Source organism: Notolabrus celidotus, chromosome 13 (assembly GCF_009762535.1).
Source record: "Notolabrus celidotus isolate fNotCel1 chromosome 13, fNotCel1.pri, whole genome shotgun sequence".
NCBI lineage: Eukaryota > Metazoa > Chordata > Actinopteri > Labriformes > Labridae > Notolabrus > Notolabrus celidotus.
The window spans coordinates 23,684,254-23,702,082 of NC_048284.1; the positions used below are offsets into that span (position 1 = coordinate 23,684,254).

The 17,829-nt window shown below is 41.9% G+C and overlaps 1 long non-coding RNA gene across 1 annotated transcript in view; it reads left to right on the plus strand.

Annotated features, from left to right (window-relative positions):
• Nucleotides 1-13,922, plus strand: part of LOC117824559 — a 39,899-nt gene extending 25,977 nt beyond the window's left edge. The window contains exon 3 of the long non-coding RNA XR_004633612.1: nucleotides 13,399-13,922. This is a non-coding gene — a long non-coding RNA (uncharacterized LOC117824559). The remainder of the gene's footprint in view (nucleotides 1-13,398) is intronic.
• The last annotated feature ends 3,907 nt before the right edge of the window (nucleotides 13,923-17,829 follow it).

Genomic DNA, 17,829 nt, shown 5'->3' on the forward strand with positions numbered 1-17,829 from the left:
TTGTTGCCATTTACAAGAAGTAAAAAAAGTGAAAGCCCCACATAAACACACCACACACGCACACACACACACCTACACACCTACACCCACACACACACACACACACACACACACACACACACACACACACACACACACACACACACACAGTAGTGTTTATTGCCCCAGTGACGCCTCTATTACTGCCAACAGCGGTGGGACAACTTGTTCCCACCGTTGCGCCTTACAGACATGTACTGTATATTGAAGGGGAGACATTACAGAGGCATAAATATTGTGCCTTGAGCTGGCAATTTGTGAACAAAGTTCAACTGGCTGTTTTGTACAGACAATGGTAATGGATCTTTAAAGGAAAAATGTTGAATTCTGCACAATAATACAATTTGAAAACTGAAGAAATGCTTCCATAAGCTCATTCTAATTTGAACAAAAAAATGAAGTCATGTCTGATGTTTTTGGCCGACTGTATACTTACTTTACAATCTTCCTGATGCATCATCTGCTGCTCACTGACAACTGAGGGCTGACCCTTCCAGAATATTGAATTCCAAATTTCAGGTTTTCTATCCAATCCTGCCAAGTTTGGGAATAATATCCACATATTTATTGCTCTATGGTTGCAGGTTTGGGTGTGTTTTTGCATGCACAGCAATGTTTGTTACCACCAGGGGTTAAAAGGTCACACAACTGTCCCTGTTGTGTTGCATGTGCTCTATAAGCCCCAATGCACTGTTCTATATGACAACTACAGTTAATACAGCTGAGTAGATCAGCTCGTTTGCCTTTCTTTTCCTTTTTTGGGATTATATTCATTTATTCATTCATTTATTTACCCAATACAATACATGTATGTCACTGTGTGTCGTCATAGGTCACTCTGGCTATGTAGTTTTTCTCACATATTTACTCATTCCTTAATCTCCCTTTACTGTAACCCATCCAGCTGCTGACCAGCCAAAGCTGATAAGACACATCATCACTTATTAATCGCCACTTTGAAGGAGACCCAAGTCAACCGAGAACTTGCGCTCCTCAACAGTAACAGCATTTGCCGGGACGTTTTAAACACAGTGCAAAAGATGAGATTGATTCACATCAATAAAAGGCCACAGTCAGACAGGTAGGTGAAGGTCAACATTACAGGGCATCATGTAATCCTTAGCCCTTGATGGTGACAGGCAGAGACAGATTCATGAGGCCAAGGTGGAAAAGTTCCTCGGCCTTCAATATCCCCTAAATTGATGTGAGCAGAAGAGCAGAGAGATAGTGTTTACTCCTGTAATGAAATTATTATATTATCGAGGATCCTTGTTCTGAGGAGGGCAGGGTTTGATGTATTGGAAACACACGAGAGAGGACACACAATAACAGGGATCTAAGAGATAGAGGACTTTAGACAGTGTCTGTTTGTGTATTTGGGTGTGTGTGTGTGTGTGTGTGTGTGTGTGTGTGTGTGTGTGTGTGTGTGTGTGTGTGTGTGTGTGTGTGTGTTTCAACCTTTCTTCATCTCCCTGGGCTTTTTTATTTTCTCTCTCTGGCATTCCCCCCCTCCTCATTCTATCACTCTTCATTTCTGCTATCTATGATGCTGCCCAACAACCTCCACCACTTCCCCATCACATCACTTTTGATGCATACTCTGGAACTCCTTATTTTATATTTATCCTGAACCTTTCTCACCATGTCACTTTTTTGACTGGTTGATCAAAAAGTTCATCTTTACAAATATCTGAATGAAGTCTCCATTCCTTGTAGAGACAGCTGTTCACTAAATATTTGTAGTGTCTGACCTTCATCCAACTTGTGTGAGAACTGTAAATCCACACATTGACCCATTCACTCAGTGTGACAGGGCTATACAACCATACTGTGACACAACACTTTCCCCAAGTGGATACCTGTCCCACATTTTTTTATTCACCTCATTCTACCAATCATTCTCCTCTTGCCTTTCTTATGGGTCATTTCAGTGGCCCTTTCTGTTTGTTCATTAGGGCCCGAGCACCGACAATGTCGGCGAGGCCCTATTGAAACCCGAGTGATTATTATTAGGGCCCGAGCACCGACAATGTCGGCGAAGGCCCTCTTGTAACCCTAAGGATTATTATTATTATTATTTCTTTCTTTCTCCCGAATTTTGAATCCCCAATGTGCTTGCCTTAACGCGGTGCAAAAGTCCCCAACCGTTGCACATGCACCAGGCCTGGCGAAAATTTCGACATTTTGGTGGTCCCGAAAAAAAAATCCCCAAAATGGCTCAACGGCGCCCCCTTAAAGTTGGAAATTTGAAAAGGCTAGCCCCATAATACGGTTCAACATACATGCATCAAATTTTTTTTGGTAAGGTGTCATGCCAAGACCTACAAAAAATCCTCTTAACGTCGTGGTGAAATCCCAACAGGAAGTCGGCCATTTTGATTTTTCTGTTTTTGACCCCATTATTTTGGGTATGTATTTGTTTGAACTCCTCCTACAGTTTTGGTCCCACCAACTCCCAACCACGCACATTTTGGAGTGGACAGATTGACAATCAAAAGTTATCAGACAGAATTTCTCTAAGTCAATTTTTGTGGGCGTGGCACCTCGCTAAACTTGGAGTAAATTTTTTCAACCTCTAAAGTATGTATTTATGTAAATAGCTCCTACAATTTTGCTCCGATCAACTCCTAACCACGCACATTTTGAAGCACAAACATTGATGATCAAAAGTTATGAGACAGAATTTCTCTAAGTCAATCGCTGTGGGCGTGGCCACGCCTCAAACTCTGATGTCTCGCCATGAAACAGGAAATACTTATAGCTCCTTCATACAGTGTTCAATTTGTTTGAACTTACATACACATGATCAGGGTCCATCCCTCAACACACCTATGGACTCATTTATCTACTACAGCCATAGCGCCACCCTCAGGAAATACATGGTACTGACATTTACATACAATCTCCGATCTCTTCCAAATTTGACATGTTTCATCATGGACCCAGCCTGAACTCATATACATACACATGTTTGTCATATGAATAGCGCCACCTAATGGACACAATGAGTAATTACTCTCAGAACATGTTTTTAACATGCTTGTGATCCCAACTCTTTCTATAATGATCTGTGATGAACAATCCTTCAGAACATAATTCAAGACACAGCAGCACCTACTGGTGACGGGCGGTACTGCAATGTACACTATGCTGATAACTGCACAGGTAAGCTCACAGTTTCAACCTAGAAAGCACAGCAACACCTGCAGCACATCAGGCGGTGGCTTAAATCAGGCGGTCGTGCACATCTGGGACTCGCGCACATCAGGCGGTGCTTGAACGAGGGCCCGCACATCGCCGCTTGCGGCTTTAATTATTATTAGGGCCCGAGCACCGACAAGGTCGGCGAAGGCCCTCTTGTAACCCGAGGAATTATTCTTATTTTTCTTTCTTTATTTCTTTCTTTCTTCCGCCGTTTCAATCCCCAATGTGCTTGCCTTAACGCGGTGCAAAAGTCCCAATCTGTTGCACATACACCAGGCCTGGTGAAAATTTCGACATTTTGGTGGTCCCGAAAAAAAAATCCCCAAAATGGCTAAACAGCGCCCCCTTGAAGTTGGAAATTTGAAAAGGCTAGCCCCATAATACGGTTCAACATACATGCATGAAATTTTTTTTGGTAAGGTGTCATGCCAAGACCTACAAAAAATCCTCTTAACGTCGTGGTGAAATCCCAACAGGAAGTCGGCCATTTTGATTTTTCTGTTTTTGACCCCTTTATTTTGGGTATGTATTTGTTCGAACTCCTCCTACAATTTTGCTCCCACCAACTCCCAACCACACACATTTTGGAGTGGACAGATTAACGATCAAACGATATCAGACAGAATTTCTCTACGTCAATTTTTGTGGGCGTGGCACTTCGCTAAACTTGGAGTACATTTTTTCAACCGCTAAAGTATGTATTTATGTAAATAGCTCCTACAATTTTGCTCCGATCAACTCCCAACCACACACATTTTGAAGCAGACACATTGACGATCAAAAGTCATCAGACAGAATTTCTCTAAGTCAATCGGTGTGGGCGTGGCCACGCCTCAAACTCTGATGTCTCGGCATGAAATAGGAAGTACTGATAGCTCCTTCATACAGTGTTCAATTTGTTTGAACTTACATACGCATGATCAGGGTCCATCCCTCAACACACCTATGGACTCATTTATCTACTACAGCCATAGCGCCACCCTCAGGAAATACATGGTACTGACATTTACATACAATCTCCGATCTCTTCCAAATTTGACATGTTTCATCATGGGCCCAGCCTGAACTCATATACATACACATGTTTGTCATATGAATAGCGCCACCTAATGGACACAAGCAGTATTTACTCTCAGAACATGTTTTTAACATGCTTGTGATCCCAACTCTTTCTATAATGATCTGTGATGAACAATCCTTCAGAACATAATTCAAGACACAGCAGCACCTACTGGTGACAGGTGGTACTGCAATGTACACTATGCTGATAACTGCACAGATAAGCTCACAGTTTCAGCCTCGGCAGCACAGCAACACCTGCAGCACATCAGGCGATGGCTTACATCAGGCGGTGGTGCACATCTGGGACTCGCGCACATCAGGCGGTGCTTGAACGAGGGCCCGCACATCGCCGCTTGCGGCTTTAATTATTATTCTTTCTTTCTTTCTTTCTTTCTTCCGCCGTTTCAATCCCCAATGTGCTTGCCTTAACGCGGTGCAAAAGTCCCCAACCGCTGCACATGGACCAGGCCTGGCGAAAATTTCGACATTTTGGTGGTCCTGAGAAAAAATTCCCCAAAATGGCTAAACAGCGCCCCCTTGAAGTTGGAAATTTGAAAAGGCTAGCCCCATAATACGGTTCAACATACATGCATGAAATTTTTTTTGGTAAGGTGTCATGCCAAGACCTACAAAAAATCCTCTTAACGTCGTGTTGAAATCCCAACAGGAAGTCGGCCATCTTGATTTTTCTGTTTTTGACCCCATTATTTTGGGTATGTATTTGTTCGAACTCCTCCTACAGTCTTGGTCCCACCAACTCCCAACCACGTACATTTTGGAGTGGACAGATTAACGATCAAACGATATCAGACAGAATTTCTCTACGTCAATTTTTGTGGGCGTGGCACTTCACTAAACTTGGAGTACATTTTTTCAACCGCTAAAGTATGTATTTATGTAAATAGCTCCTACAATTTTGCTCCGATCAACTCCCAACCACGCACATTTTGAAGCAGACACATTGACGATCAAAAGTCATCAGACAGAATTGCTCTAAGTCAATCGGTGTGGGCGTGGCCACGCCTCAAACTCTGATGTCTCGCCATGAAACAGGAAATACTTATAGCTCCTTCATACAGTGATCAATTTGTTTGAACTTACATACACATGATCAGGGTCCATCCCTCAACACACCTATGGACTCATTTATCTACTACAGCCATAGCGCCACCCACAGGAAATACATGGTACTGACATTTACATACAATCTCTGATCTCTTCCAAATTTGACATGTTTCACCATGGGCCCAGCCTGAACTCATATACATACACATGTTTGTCATATGAATAGCGCCACCTAATGGACACAAGCAGTATTTACTCTCAGAACATGTTTTTAACATGCTTGTGATCCCAACTCTTTCTATAATGATCTGTGATGAACAATCCTTCAGAACATAATTCAAGACACAGCAGCACCTACTGGTGACAGGTGGTACTGCAATGTACACTATGCTGATAACTGCACAGGTAAGCTCACAGTTTCAGCCTCGGCAGCACAGCAACACCTGCAGCACATCAGGCGGTGGCTTACATCAGGCGGTCGTGCACATCAGGGAGTCGCGCACATCAGGCGGTGCTTGAACGAGGGCCCGCACATCGCCGCTTGCGGCTTTAATTCCTCTTGTTTCAGCTGTCTCCTGGGTCATTAATCTATACTGCTCCAACCGCTCCTCTGGGCCAAACGAGGCTATAGCTCCACTCACTGTTGGAAAGACCACTGTGTTCATACTGATATGAAACGATGGACAGAGACAGATAATGTCTTTTAGAGAAAGCACCCAGAGACATGAGATAAGAGAGAATGAAGGATATGAGAAAGAAAGTGACAGGATCGTGTGTTGGAGAGACACTGAGGTCACTTTTGTGTCTGCCCTTTTGAAAAGGTTGAAATTTGGGTAGATTAATATGCCTTTAGCTCACACTGGGGGATTGGAGATCTGAACCCTGTCTGGATCTGCAGCGGAGGAAGGAAAATGCAATGAAGGGATACATCAAACTTTGTAATAAAGCTCGCCTGACTCAGTCTCTAAGAGTGATAGAAAGTATTGGCGTCATGTTGGGAATTTGTTGCTGCAGCTCGTCTGAACTCTGTTTGGCTCTAGCTTTAATGTAATTGCCTCTGTTGGAAATAAACATCAGTCTTTGATTTATTAGATGTTTCCTTGTTCTGGGCCATTTCTACTCAAATCCATAAACAGCTCTGTTTATCAAGCTAAGTGTAAACAACTCTGATTTAAAACTGTCATTATTATGAACATTATTGCTCTGCATGCTTTCAAATTATGTTTTTTCAACATTTTTAGCAAATAAGTACAACTCAGTTTACTCAGTTTAAGTCCATCACTCTGGAGAACAACGCAAGAACTCATTAAGTCAAATTAAATTAATTTGTATACAATTATGTGCATAATGCATCAGACTTATTATGCCTCCCAGTGTTTCCCGCAGAATCAGGCTGTACCTGTAGCGAAGGGGAAGTGGGAGTGGGGGGATATTCTAATGTGATAGAAGATAATTTCTATCACATTATGTCACGTATCTTTTATCATTAGGTTAGTTGTTAAAGAGAAGTGCTTGTTCTCCAACTTTGTTATTAAAGTTCACAGACAACTTGAATTTTCTCGCCTCATTTTCTTTCAATTCTGTTTGTTTCGATTTCCTTCTTTGCCCCCTTACACACATTCATACCCTTCTGTTGATCTGCATATGATTAAGGCTTGTTCATGTAACATTTTACAACAATCCAAAACTAAGATAATGCAGAAAGTTATCACCAGTAACCAGTGGTGTAAAGCAACAAAGTAAAAGTAATTTGTTACAGTACTTAAGTAGGTTTTTGGAGTATCTATACTTTTATTGAGTTTCTATATTTTTTGCAACTTTCACTCTTACTCCACTACATTTTTAATGTCATCGTTGTTACACGCTACAAAATAAAATGTGAATATAATTGTCTCATGATGTATAGATTATCGGGACTGTGCGTGTGCGAATAACTGGCATTCTCAAATCAAGCTGAGGCTCGTCTCAGCGAGACCACACACAGCCTGCAAATATTCGTCAGTCTCAACAGCATGATGGAAGCAGCCTTGTCCACTGGCGATAGTGGAGATACCGCCACACCACCACCTGCTAGTTGTGCTTCAAGAGAAGACGGACACCCGTGGCCATATCTAAAAAACCTTTTCGCTTTTGTAGGGATGAAAGATTAATCCTACAGGATGAAGTGCATCCTGTGTTTGCCCAAAAACACCAAAATAATTGCGTTTCAAAACTCACTGTTACACCTGAAAACACACATTACGGTAAGTTCTTCTTTACTTTTACTCAAGTATGGCTTTCAAGTACTTCATACACCACTGTCAGTAACCAACTCCACATAGCTCTTAAAACAGAAGGTTCATAACACAAGATGCTCCTCCTCAGTCAGTCAATGCTTAACAGGTAGGATGTACTGAATGACCTGTTTCTCTCACAGAGCAAGTGTCAGGCGCTGTAGGTTGTCAGGCTGAGGGGCAGAGAGCAATGAGAGATTTGTTCTTTATAACAATGACCAGAAGAGTAAAATCATAGCTGCACAGGGCATCTCCACAGCAACAGCAGTAATGTCATGATCCCTGTTATAAGTCCTGTTAAAGGACCATCAGTGCACAAACTTCTGTTGTAAATCACTGAATCTGTATCCTCTCTCACTCTCCTCCACACTGTCTCCCATGTCTTGCTCTCATATAATTCTCCTGCTCTCTTTTTCACTCTCTCATCTCTGCACTGTCTCTCTTATTGATGTCTGTATCTCCTTTTTTTTTTCATTTTGTCTCTCATAGTTGAAGTGTACCTCTGATGAACATTACAGACCTCTCTCATCTTTCTAAGTAGGAGAACTTGCAAAATCAGTGGCTGACTAAATACTTTTTTGCCCCACTGTAGCTAAAACCCTAGTTTCAGTTTGCATGCTAAATGGGCATGCAACAGACATGACCCCTCCATTTCATGTTGGGGTCATGTCTGACCCTGTCAGGATTCTATTTCCAATAACTACATTCTAACCAGATATTATTCTTTACATAAGACAGTGGTCATTCCTGCACCTCAGGGGACATTGGGTGCTGAGGTATCTGGACAGAAGTTCAATTTGCCCAACAGAAGCAGTGAGTTCAAGCTTACAGTAAAAAAGGGACTTGGAAACCCTTGCAATACGTTGTACCCCAACAAAAATTGACTTGTAGTGCACACACAGTTGCCTCACTTCCTCTTTGTATAAAAGTTTTATTCATTACTGCTCTGCTGAAAGAAATGTGCTGATGCACACAGAGGGGAGATTTGCAGCCACCATTGCTGGTGTATTCCATATTTATTGGTAATCATTTGTAAAGAAAAATAAACGAAACTGTCCTCATGTCTCCTCCTTTTTATTCCTTTATCATTTTTCTTTGAATGATTTGGCCTTTGCTGGAATGTTTTATCAAAGAGAGGATGATCAGGAAGTGTCTCTCTGTCAAAACGAGGCAATGTGTGCATGTCACCCAGCAGTGTTTCATCCATCAAGGTGTCAGATTAATGTACAAAGTGTCATCTCACAGTCATCTCCTCTGTCTATCACAATACTGAGTGTGGTTTGTGATGAGATAAGGAGCTGGATTTAGATTAGTGCCGTGTCTGCTCAGAATGTGTGCTGACTGTTTAAGACACCCCGTGTTTCACAATATGCTGATGACTCCATAACGTATCTTGATGACATTCAGACCACCAATGAGCTGCATGAAATGTGTTAAACTGATCTTCGCTTCAAACTTCTGGATTTGCTTAATGCAGTCAATCCGAAAAGGCTCATTGGTTTAAAGGTGAACAGGTAGCTGTGTTATTCTCAGCATCTTATTCCTGAAGATAGTGCTTTTGTACTTTCTCTTCTGCTCAACCCCCACACCCTGCCTCAAAACACACACTCATACAAACTTTACTGAGCTCTGGAGAAAACTCAAAACTCAAAAGTTTCCCTTTCTAAATGTTTTTCTCTCATTCCTACTCAGTTGTGTTTGTGTTGTTCTCTCTTTTGAACATAAATTGGGCTCTCCTCTATCATATCTATAATAGGAAGAGAGAGCTAAAAATACTCTGAAAGCCCTGGTTGTTTCCTAGCAGATCAGTTTGCTCCATTTATCAATACTCTACCAAAAGAGGATCCAATCCTTACGATGCTGGAGGAAGAAAAACTAACCAAATAAAGAAAGTATTTACTGTGCATCATGAAAACATGAATAATTTAGTGTGAAAGTATATCTCTATTGATCACAGCTGTGTTTGTGCACCCACCTGTATACAGTGAGTCATTGTGTTTATAGGCTTGAAAGATCCACCATCTCTGTCTTCATTCTCTCAGACTGTCTTCATCATCTGCTGGTTCCTGGTCTGTACAGACTCCAGCTGAGGAGCAGAATTTAAAAAGCCTCAGACTCTGGTTTGCATTGCTCCGGGCTATTCCTGTAACATCAGTCTCTCCCATTATTTAAATATAAGGATGGATACCTCTGGTGTCCCGGAGGAACTGCCAGCACATTTACTGGTGTGCAATTTTATTGGTGTGCGTTAGCATGTGCGTGGTTAACTGTCGTGTCCCACAGAGCCTCTCTTTCACAGTCTGATCACGTCACTATGGCATCACATTACAAATGTTTTCATTGACTGTCATTTGTACAATATAGACTTGCCCATGGACGATTTGATCATTAGCTTAAACTTGTGAGTAGCAAGTGCGGGTAATGTGTGTTTGAGTGCGATGAAACTGAAAATGTGCCAGCAAGCAGACATAACAACCTAGAACAGAAGTACAACACACTTCAAACCCTGATCCCTATATCACGCTACATAAACACACACACACACTTAACTACTGCTATATCTCATTTGCTTTCTCGCTCACACTGTCTAGCTGTCTCTTCATCTTAGCCACATTCTGTCCATCTGTTACACTCCCCCTCATCTCAAATCTGCGGCTCCCTGTGAATTCCCACATGGCTTTGTCATCACAGCTCTGTCACGCACAGACACACACTCTACGTGCTTTGCATCACCTCGGAGTGACAGCTGCTGCTCTTTAGGATGTGTCTCACATCCCCCACCTGCCAGATAACTTTTTATTTTGGCTAATCGCCCAAAGGTTTTTCAGGAGCAGAAGTTTGACAACTCCCACAGGAACATTCAGGGTGTCTCCATGGTGATAGCCGTGAGGTCGTGATAATGTCAACTAAAATTGTCCTTTATTTGCAAGGATTGGTGTCCAACCAAACAGAAGCACAAATTCATTACTCTTCTTACTTTCCAGCTGCATCTGCTCACCCACACTATCTTTGACATAATGTAACTTAGATGCTGATGCATCAGCAGCTGTTATTTAACAAGAATGAAAAAGTGCCCTGAGACAGCAGCTTTTAACTTATTTCATAATTGACAGCCTAATGGAGATGCCAGTCAGTCAGTCAGTCAGTCAGTCAGTCAGTCAGTCAGCTCATTAGGTTTGACTGCTGACATATTTTCACTATCAGTTTCAGGCTCTGCTGTTCATTTTGGAAAACAGAGTCTTGAAGTTTCTCTCTGGGCTCTCAGAGGATTAGTGATTTAAACTGTTGTTTAGATTTCCATCTCTCTACACAGGAATAATCAGCTGTTATTTTATTCTGGAGTCAGAAAACAGCATTTAGTGAGGGAAAGCACCTTCAGGTAAAGAATATTAACATGCTGACTGGATTTCAGGAGCTGAAAAGCAGCATTAATCATTAATTGCTGTAGGGTTTGACTGAAATGATGTCGTTAGTCTTTAATTAAATTAAAAAGGCTCTTAAAAAGATTTGCTTCACATAAACACTTCACAGCCAAGGTTATCATCTCTCTTCTGGAAGACTGTAGTTCTGTACAACTGTGACACTGTGCAGTCTGAGCAGAGTGTCATCGCGGATGTGATGTATTTAAGTGTTTATCTGCTCTGACTGAGTCCACAGGTTTGCTGTGGCAGCTCTAAAGGCAACATTTATTTTATCCTCATCTCATAAAACCACAAAAGATGATTCCAGTTCTTCAATGTTTTGCTGAGTCTTTTAAACCAAGGTGACTATATGACCAATATGTGGAGTGCTGAATGTGGAATGTGTTGTTTATTCAGACCAGTTGTGAAATCTTGCCCATGTTCAACAGTCAGTTGACTTTACTTGGAGGCTGTGGCTCAGAGGTAGAGCCGGTTGTTCTCTGTTTGATAGTTTGACTGCTCTATCCTGAGTTGTTGCAAAGTTGTATTCATTCCACAGACCCTCTCCTTATTTGTGGAAATACACATTACATACTTTCACTGTATATTTCAGCCTCACTGAAGCTTTTTCCACCAAGCTCTGTTTTGTGTGGGCTTTCACAAACTTCACTCAATGCCTTTTCTGCATAATGTTATGGATTTGTTCTCCACTGTGCCCCTGTTCCTGGAGGTTTGCAGGAAGACAAAACATCTAGTACAGTTTCTCAGTAAATCACAATACATAATAGACTTTGTAACACATTGAAGGCAAACTGGCATGTTTCCAGATATGCAGACATACTGTTGTTCAAAACATATTGTACAGAAATGTGAAAGCAAAACAACTCAACCCCCATTCTGACTTTTGTTGAGATAATGTTCTTTATTTTTCTTCTCCTGTGTTTCTGTGAAAGAATTGTCTGTCTTCCCTCTTATTTCACAGCAGAGGTGTGGAGCTCGGCTGATAAGAGAATATTACCTGGCACTCACTCTACTATTGTTCAGTTGGACTCTCACCCTGTCATTCTCTCCGTCTCCAATATTCTTCTGTTGCCCTCTGAGGTTATTAAAATGGGTCATAGCAGAGAGGGAGAGAGGTTATTGGATGTGATTAAGACAGAGATTCTGAGAATATCAGCCCACAGCTTTTAGTTACAAAGCGCGTTGTATTTGGACAGAGCAGAGCTTAGAAGGAAATATACCAAGTTCAGAGATAGAATGCAGTGCATGAAGAAAAAAGCATCAGGGAGCAACACAGAGAAAGACATAAAGGATAAAAGAGTTGAGTGGGTGAATAGAGGGGTCAGTGCTCCTACCACAAGCTGCATTATGTACTTCCTACATCAAATCTTTGTAAAGAAACTTTAATTTCCAACAGCCTGCTCAGAGACTCTCACACACGTCCAAGTCTTGCAGCTGTGCGTTTTCATTAAATTGCGCCAGGTGAGTCTGCATGCAGGGCCTTTCACTTGCAGTAAAAAACAGACACATACAGAGATATTGGCTTTTCATGGAGCTTCTGTCTGATGTAAGAAGCAACGTGACAGACCACTGCATGCAGAGTAAATACCCATCATCGGCTGTCACTCTCTCGTCACAGACCTGGGGATTTTGCATGGTGGCTGGCTGAACCTGGTTTGAGATTGTTATTTATTAATTACATCTGCTAACAAGGGCTCAAGAAGCATAATGTGCCTTTGGAGAGAAGTACAATGTGTTACAATCCCCTCAGTGATGGATTTCACTGCTCAGATCCTGCAGCGCTTCAATTTATGATGTAGTATAGAGTGATACTTCACTTATGCTACACATAAGCTCTTGAAACAAACAACTGTGTTACAGGGTTCCTGTGGCCCACGCCCACTCCAGATTTCACTGTGAGCTGTCCTTTATTTTAAAAACACAAAGACCAACACAAAACTACTTCTATTGCTTTTAGAAGCGATAACTCAGAAGCTGCATGGCAGGAGACTGCTCTTGCTCCTGTGGCTCTTCTCTCCTCACTCCCAGATCCTGCATGCTGCTGCAGGGAAAAGGGGAGCAATCAACACACAGTTTTCACCTGAGTTAATTGCCCTTGCACTGTTTCCACAAACCCCTCCCCCACATCTCTCTTTCCTGCAGCTGAGCCCTCGCCATGCCCCACCACCACAGCTCTATACCACATACTGATGTCAATCCAGCTCATTGTAGCCTCTTTGCCCATCATAGCTTCCTCTGTTGGAATGAAAAGCACCCTCACAGGCATTTTAAGATTGATCTGATAAACTGGTTTGTAAACTTTATCTGTACTTCCTTTATTTCTGGTCCTGCAGGCCTGCCTTGTTGCTCCTTCTGAGAGGAAGAGGAAGCGATGACATGCCATCACATCCACTTTGAGAAGGACTGCTGGGAATCCTGGGAGACATCTGACCTTCTGGCCTCCACAATGGAGGAGCCAATCACAGCTTTGCCTCTGCTGTGGTCAAAGGCAACAACCGCCCAGTGCTCCTTCCCCTCCCTGTCATCCCAGCTCTGTATCAGTTGTTGGGGCAACATCAAGCAGAAACACAGCGGTCAAGAGAGGCATCACATTTGGCAGAACAGAGACTCCTGCCCCGGCCGAGGTAAGAGCTCCATCCAGTCAGACTCAGCAACACCTGCTTTTCTAGGAGTTGTCATGGAAACCTCTCAGCGTTTCCTCCTGTTCTGTCTCTCCTTATTTTCGTCGCTCCCTGTTTTGTCTTTCAAAACTGTAAAAACTTCTCAAGTGGACATAAAATTCAACTTTATCCACAGTATTCAAGATTTCATCCTCTTTCTCTCTCACTTTCTCAAATGAATGCTTGCCTTCATGGTTCATCTGTCACACATTTTCAAATTTTCTCTCTCTCTCTCTCTCTCTCTCTCTCTCTCTCTCTCTCTCTCTCTCTCTCTCTCCATGTGTGTGTCTTGCTCTCTCTATCCATTATTAACATGTCATAAAGTGAGCAATATATTAGTTCTAAAGTACATTTATACCTTGACTCTGATGAGGCACCAAGAGACTGAATTACTTAATTAAAGCCCCTAGCCTTCTATGTGAAACATGGTTTTCTGTATACTCTAGTGTTATTGTAAGTTTTCATTTGCCATGGTTTATTTGGGAGAGATTTAGTCTGTGTTGAGCATTGGGAAAAGGATACTTATTTTGTAAAACAGCACCATATCTTGACTTGGGATTGCTTTAAGAATAAATAGAGGCATCTCATCTTGTGTTGTACTCACTAACTCCTCACTGCGGCATTGAACAACTTTCAGATTGCTTGGCTTCTGCTTCATCCTCTTATCCTGCATCAAATGCCTTAAATGTGTCGTCTGTTTATATCACAACATGCCTGTATAACATATTTGTGTTTGAGTGATGCCTTTTTATTACAAACTGCTGCTTGGAAATGATTGAGTAGTGAAGGGAGGAGCCATACAGTTCGTGTTCTTTCCTCCTTGTTGGAGGATTAACTAGCTAGCTGGCCGTCAGCAGTGTGTGAAGAGAGGGTTCTTTGCCAAAAAGTCACCCTCATTTCAGATCTTTGCTTTAATTTGAACTTCAGCAGACCCATGTGGGCTGTTTTCTCTCCCCAGCACATTCTCACTCTCAGTAGGGCCTGCACTCTCAGATCAGAGGTAAACAAAGCTCTGCTTTTTTAGCCTGTGAGTGAACATCATTAGATACCCTGCTGAATGCACTGACCACAGATACTGTAAATCTGCTCTGGCACAGCGTCACCCCTCCTTTTGGGTGTCTGAATAATTACACACACCAACAAAGTCTCACCAACTCCCACTGTGGTCATTGTTATCACTCAATGGCTGCCACAGCAATTGGTGGGATTTCCTTTGTGTGTTTGGGCCCAGTTGTTTAAAGGTGTATGTGAGAATGTGTTTGAGTGTGGGACAGGTGCCATGCTGTTCTGTTCGATAAGGGTTGACAGTCCTTAGTAAGAAAATGTAACAGAGGGCAGTATGTTTTCAGAAAGAGGAGAAACGCAGAGTTCAGGCTCTGATTTAATAACACCAAGAAAAGGTACAGAGTCAGAAGCCTGTAAGAGTCGGTGCTTGAGGATCTACGCAATGTGAAGGTAATCTTTCTGTCTTCTTATCAGTGGTCTGATGTCTGTTTGTGTGTGTGTGTGTGTGTGTGTGTGTGTGTGTGTGTGTGTGTGTGTGTGTGTGTGTGTGTGTGTGTGTGTGTGTGTGTGTGTGTGTGTGTGTGTGTGTGTGTGTGTGTGTGTGTGTGTGTGTGTGTGTTGGATCTCTTCTGGGTGAAGTGTTATTCATTACTTTTGCGGCTTGTTATTTGGTGTTGGTGAGGATTTGATGGGTTAAAATGGGACTAAGCTGAAGCTTTCTGATAAACAGTATAAATCAGAAAGACTTTAACACGGACGTCTCACTGCATGCTCTAATCTTTTAAATGAAAGTTTTAATCCTCTCTCTGCTGATATTTACTAAGAGCAGTGCCGGAGTTTGTATTTATTTACTGTGCTTTATTGAACACAAACACAGGAGCTGTAGCTGAAAATAAAGAAGACCACAGATATATCTAGATCGGAGGAGAGTCATAAAATAGTGACAGTTGTTTGTTTGAGGATTGTACATGTAGAGATGATGTTGATTCTGTATATCAGAGTCATTCTGATTCATTTTGTTTACTACTCATTAATCTCTCTGTTGAAATGTTTGCTGACACATGATGGTTCAGTCTTGAGCAGCAGCTTCTCCTTCAGTCCACAGCCACAACGTAAGTTTGATGTTGTCAGAAATAAACTCATTGATTTCAGCCAGGGCAGCTTGCTGATGGATTGTAGAAAGTCCACACTGTGACCAAAACAACATGGTGTCCAGAGCACAGCAGGTGTCATGGCCTCACTCTGACTCGGTCAGAAGAAAGGAAAGAAATACACATGAGGAATCTTTCTTTTCTGTTTCTTTTTGTTCCTTTGATGCAACCACACAGAGACTTTAGTGTGGTTTACCTGGCGGTGACAGAACAAACATATTCCAATAAAATATATGCTGTCAGGTATAAAAATATCCTGTATTCAAGAACACCAAAGTAACAGCACGAAGCTCTAGGATTTAATATGACTGCACAATACTTTTGAAGTGCAGTAGCAGTGGTTTAATTTTATTTCAGTCAGGACTACTCTCGTCAAAATAATGTATTATGTGCATGCAATAAGAAATATTTGGTGGTATGTCTTTTTTCTGGGAGCCCCATGACCTCCACTTGCCTATGTGGAATGCCAAAGCCTGAGGTGGGGAGAGCACGCCTTCCCTCTCATTCATGCGCTTACATGAAAAGCCAAGGTAGAGAAATCAGCAGCAGCAAAGACAGAGCAGGCATCATGACAGTACATATGACACTGGTAAAATCAGACACAGCAGGAAAGGAGGTGCTGGGTTGCTTATAGGATGTGTAGATGTATCAGCTTAACTGTCAGCTGATAGGGCTGGTGTTACGAGCAGCTGATACTGTATGCAAGCTTGACTTTTTTGCCTGCCTGAACTAACACTGTGCTCAGTTTTTGTGAAGAGAAAAAGGTTTATGAGGCTTATGGGGTAAATACAGTATCTTTCAAAAACCATGATAACCTTGTGAGGAATTGCTGTGTAATGCATTGAAAATTAGATGATTAAAGTCAGAGAGGGCTCCCGCGGGGGGGCTGCAGGACGGAGACATAACACAGACGGGAGGGGCCGAGGAAGGACAGCTTGTGAGAGCTGTTGAAATAGCTTTAGATCAGAGAGGAAACCATTTTTATACAAGTGTGAAAATCTATCATCAACAATAGATTAACAATTTCTGAGGCAGACTCAGCGGGAGATCTTGAAGAAAACTCAGCTCTATTATGCAGAAAAACAAAAAAAAACTGCAGCAAACTAAAAACTGAATAAAGCTGCGAGAAAAAGAGATTTCCTCACAGCTTGAAATGTCATCCAGCTTCTTGTCACTTTATAATCACAAACATAAATGCATGATTCATTCAAAGTTATCCAGTCACTCAGAATGTTTTCTTATGGCTGATGATACATAAATGTCAAGGGATGTAGTGTTACATATTTTTTATTCCTGAGATTTTGGCTTAAATTGAAATCTCACTCAAATATCTCTCTAAAAACTAAACAGTAGAAGCTGCTTTTTAAAAACAGTCTTTGCTCTCTGCTGCCTAGATTTGATTTCTTAAACACTACTGTACTGTACCATGTTATTGTCCTATCACTTAGTCATTTGCATTCACAGTGAAAATGTCATTGAATTCTTTCTCTCAGAGGAATTTCCCCTGAATAGCCAACCAAATGGACCGATAAGAGACTCTTAATTTTCCACCATAGCGTTCATTTATTATCCATACGCCTCGCTGTAAAAGCTGAAGGCCTTTTTGTAAGTGAGTCAAGTGTCTCTTTATCTGACTTCAGTGTTTGAACAGTTATGCATTTTTAAATATTTGGAGCCAGAGGTCTGTTGTACATTTTTGTTCTCTGTAAGTTTGGATCACAAAACCTCATGCCCACTAAGTCTGCCCGAAATCTGGGTGTCATGATCGATGACCAGCTAACCTTCAAGGTTCATGTTGCCTCGATTGCTCGGTCCTGCCGTTTTTCCCTCTATAACATCAAGAGGATCAGACCCTACCTGACAGAACACGCAACACAGCTCCTGGTTCAAGCTCTTGTAATGTCACTCATTGACTACTGCAACTCTCTACTGGCAGGCCTCCCTGCAT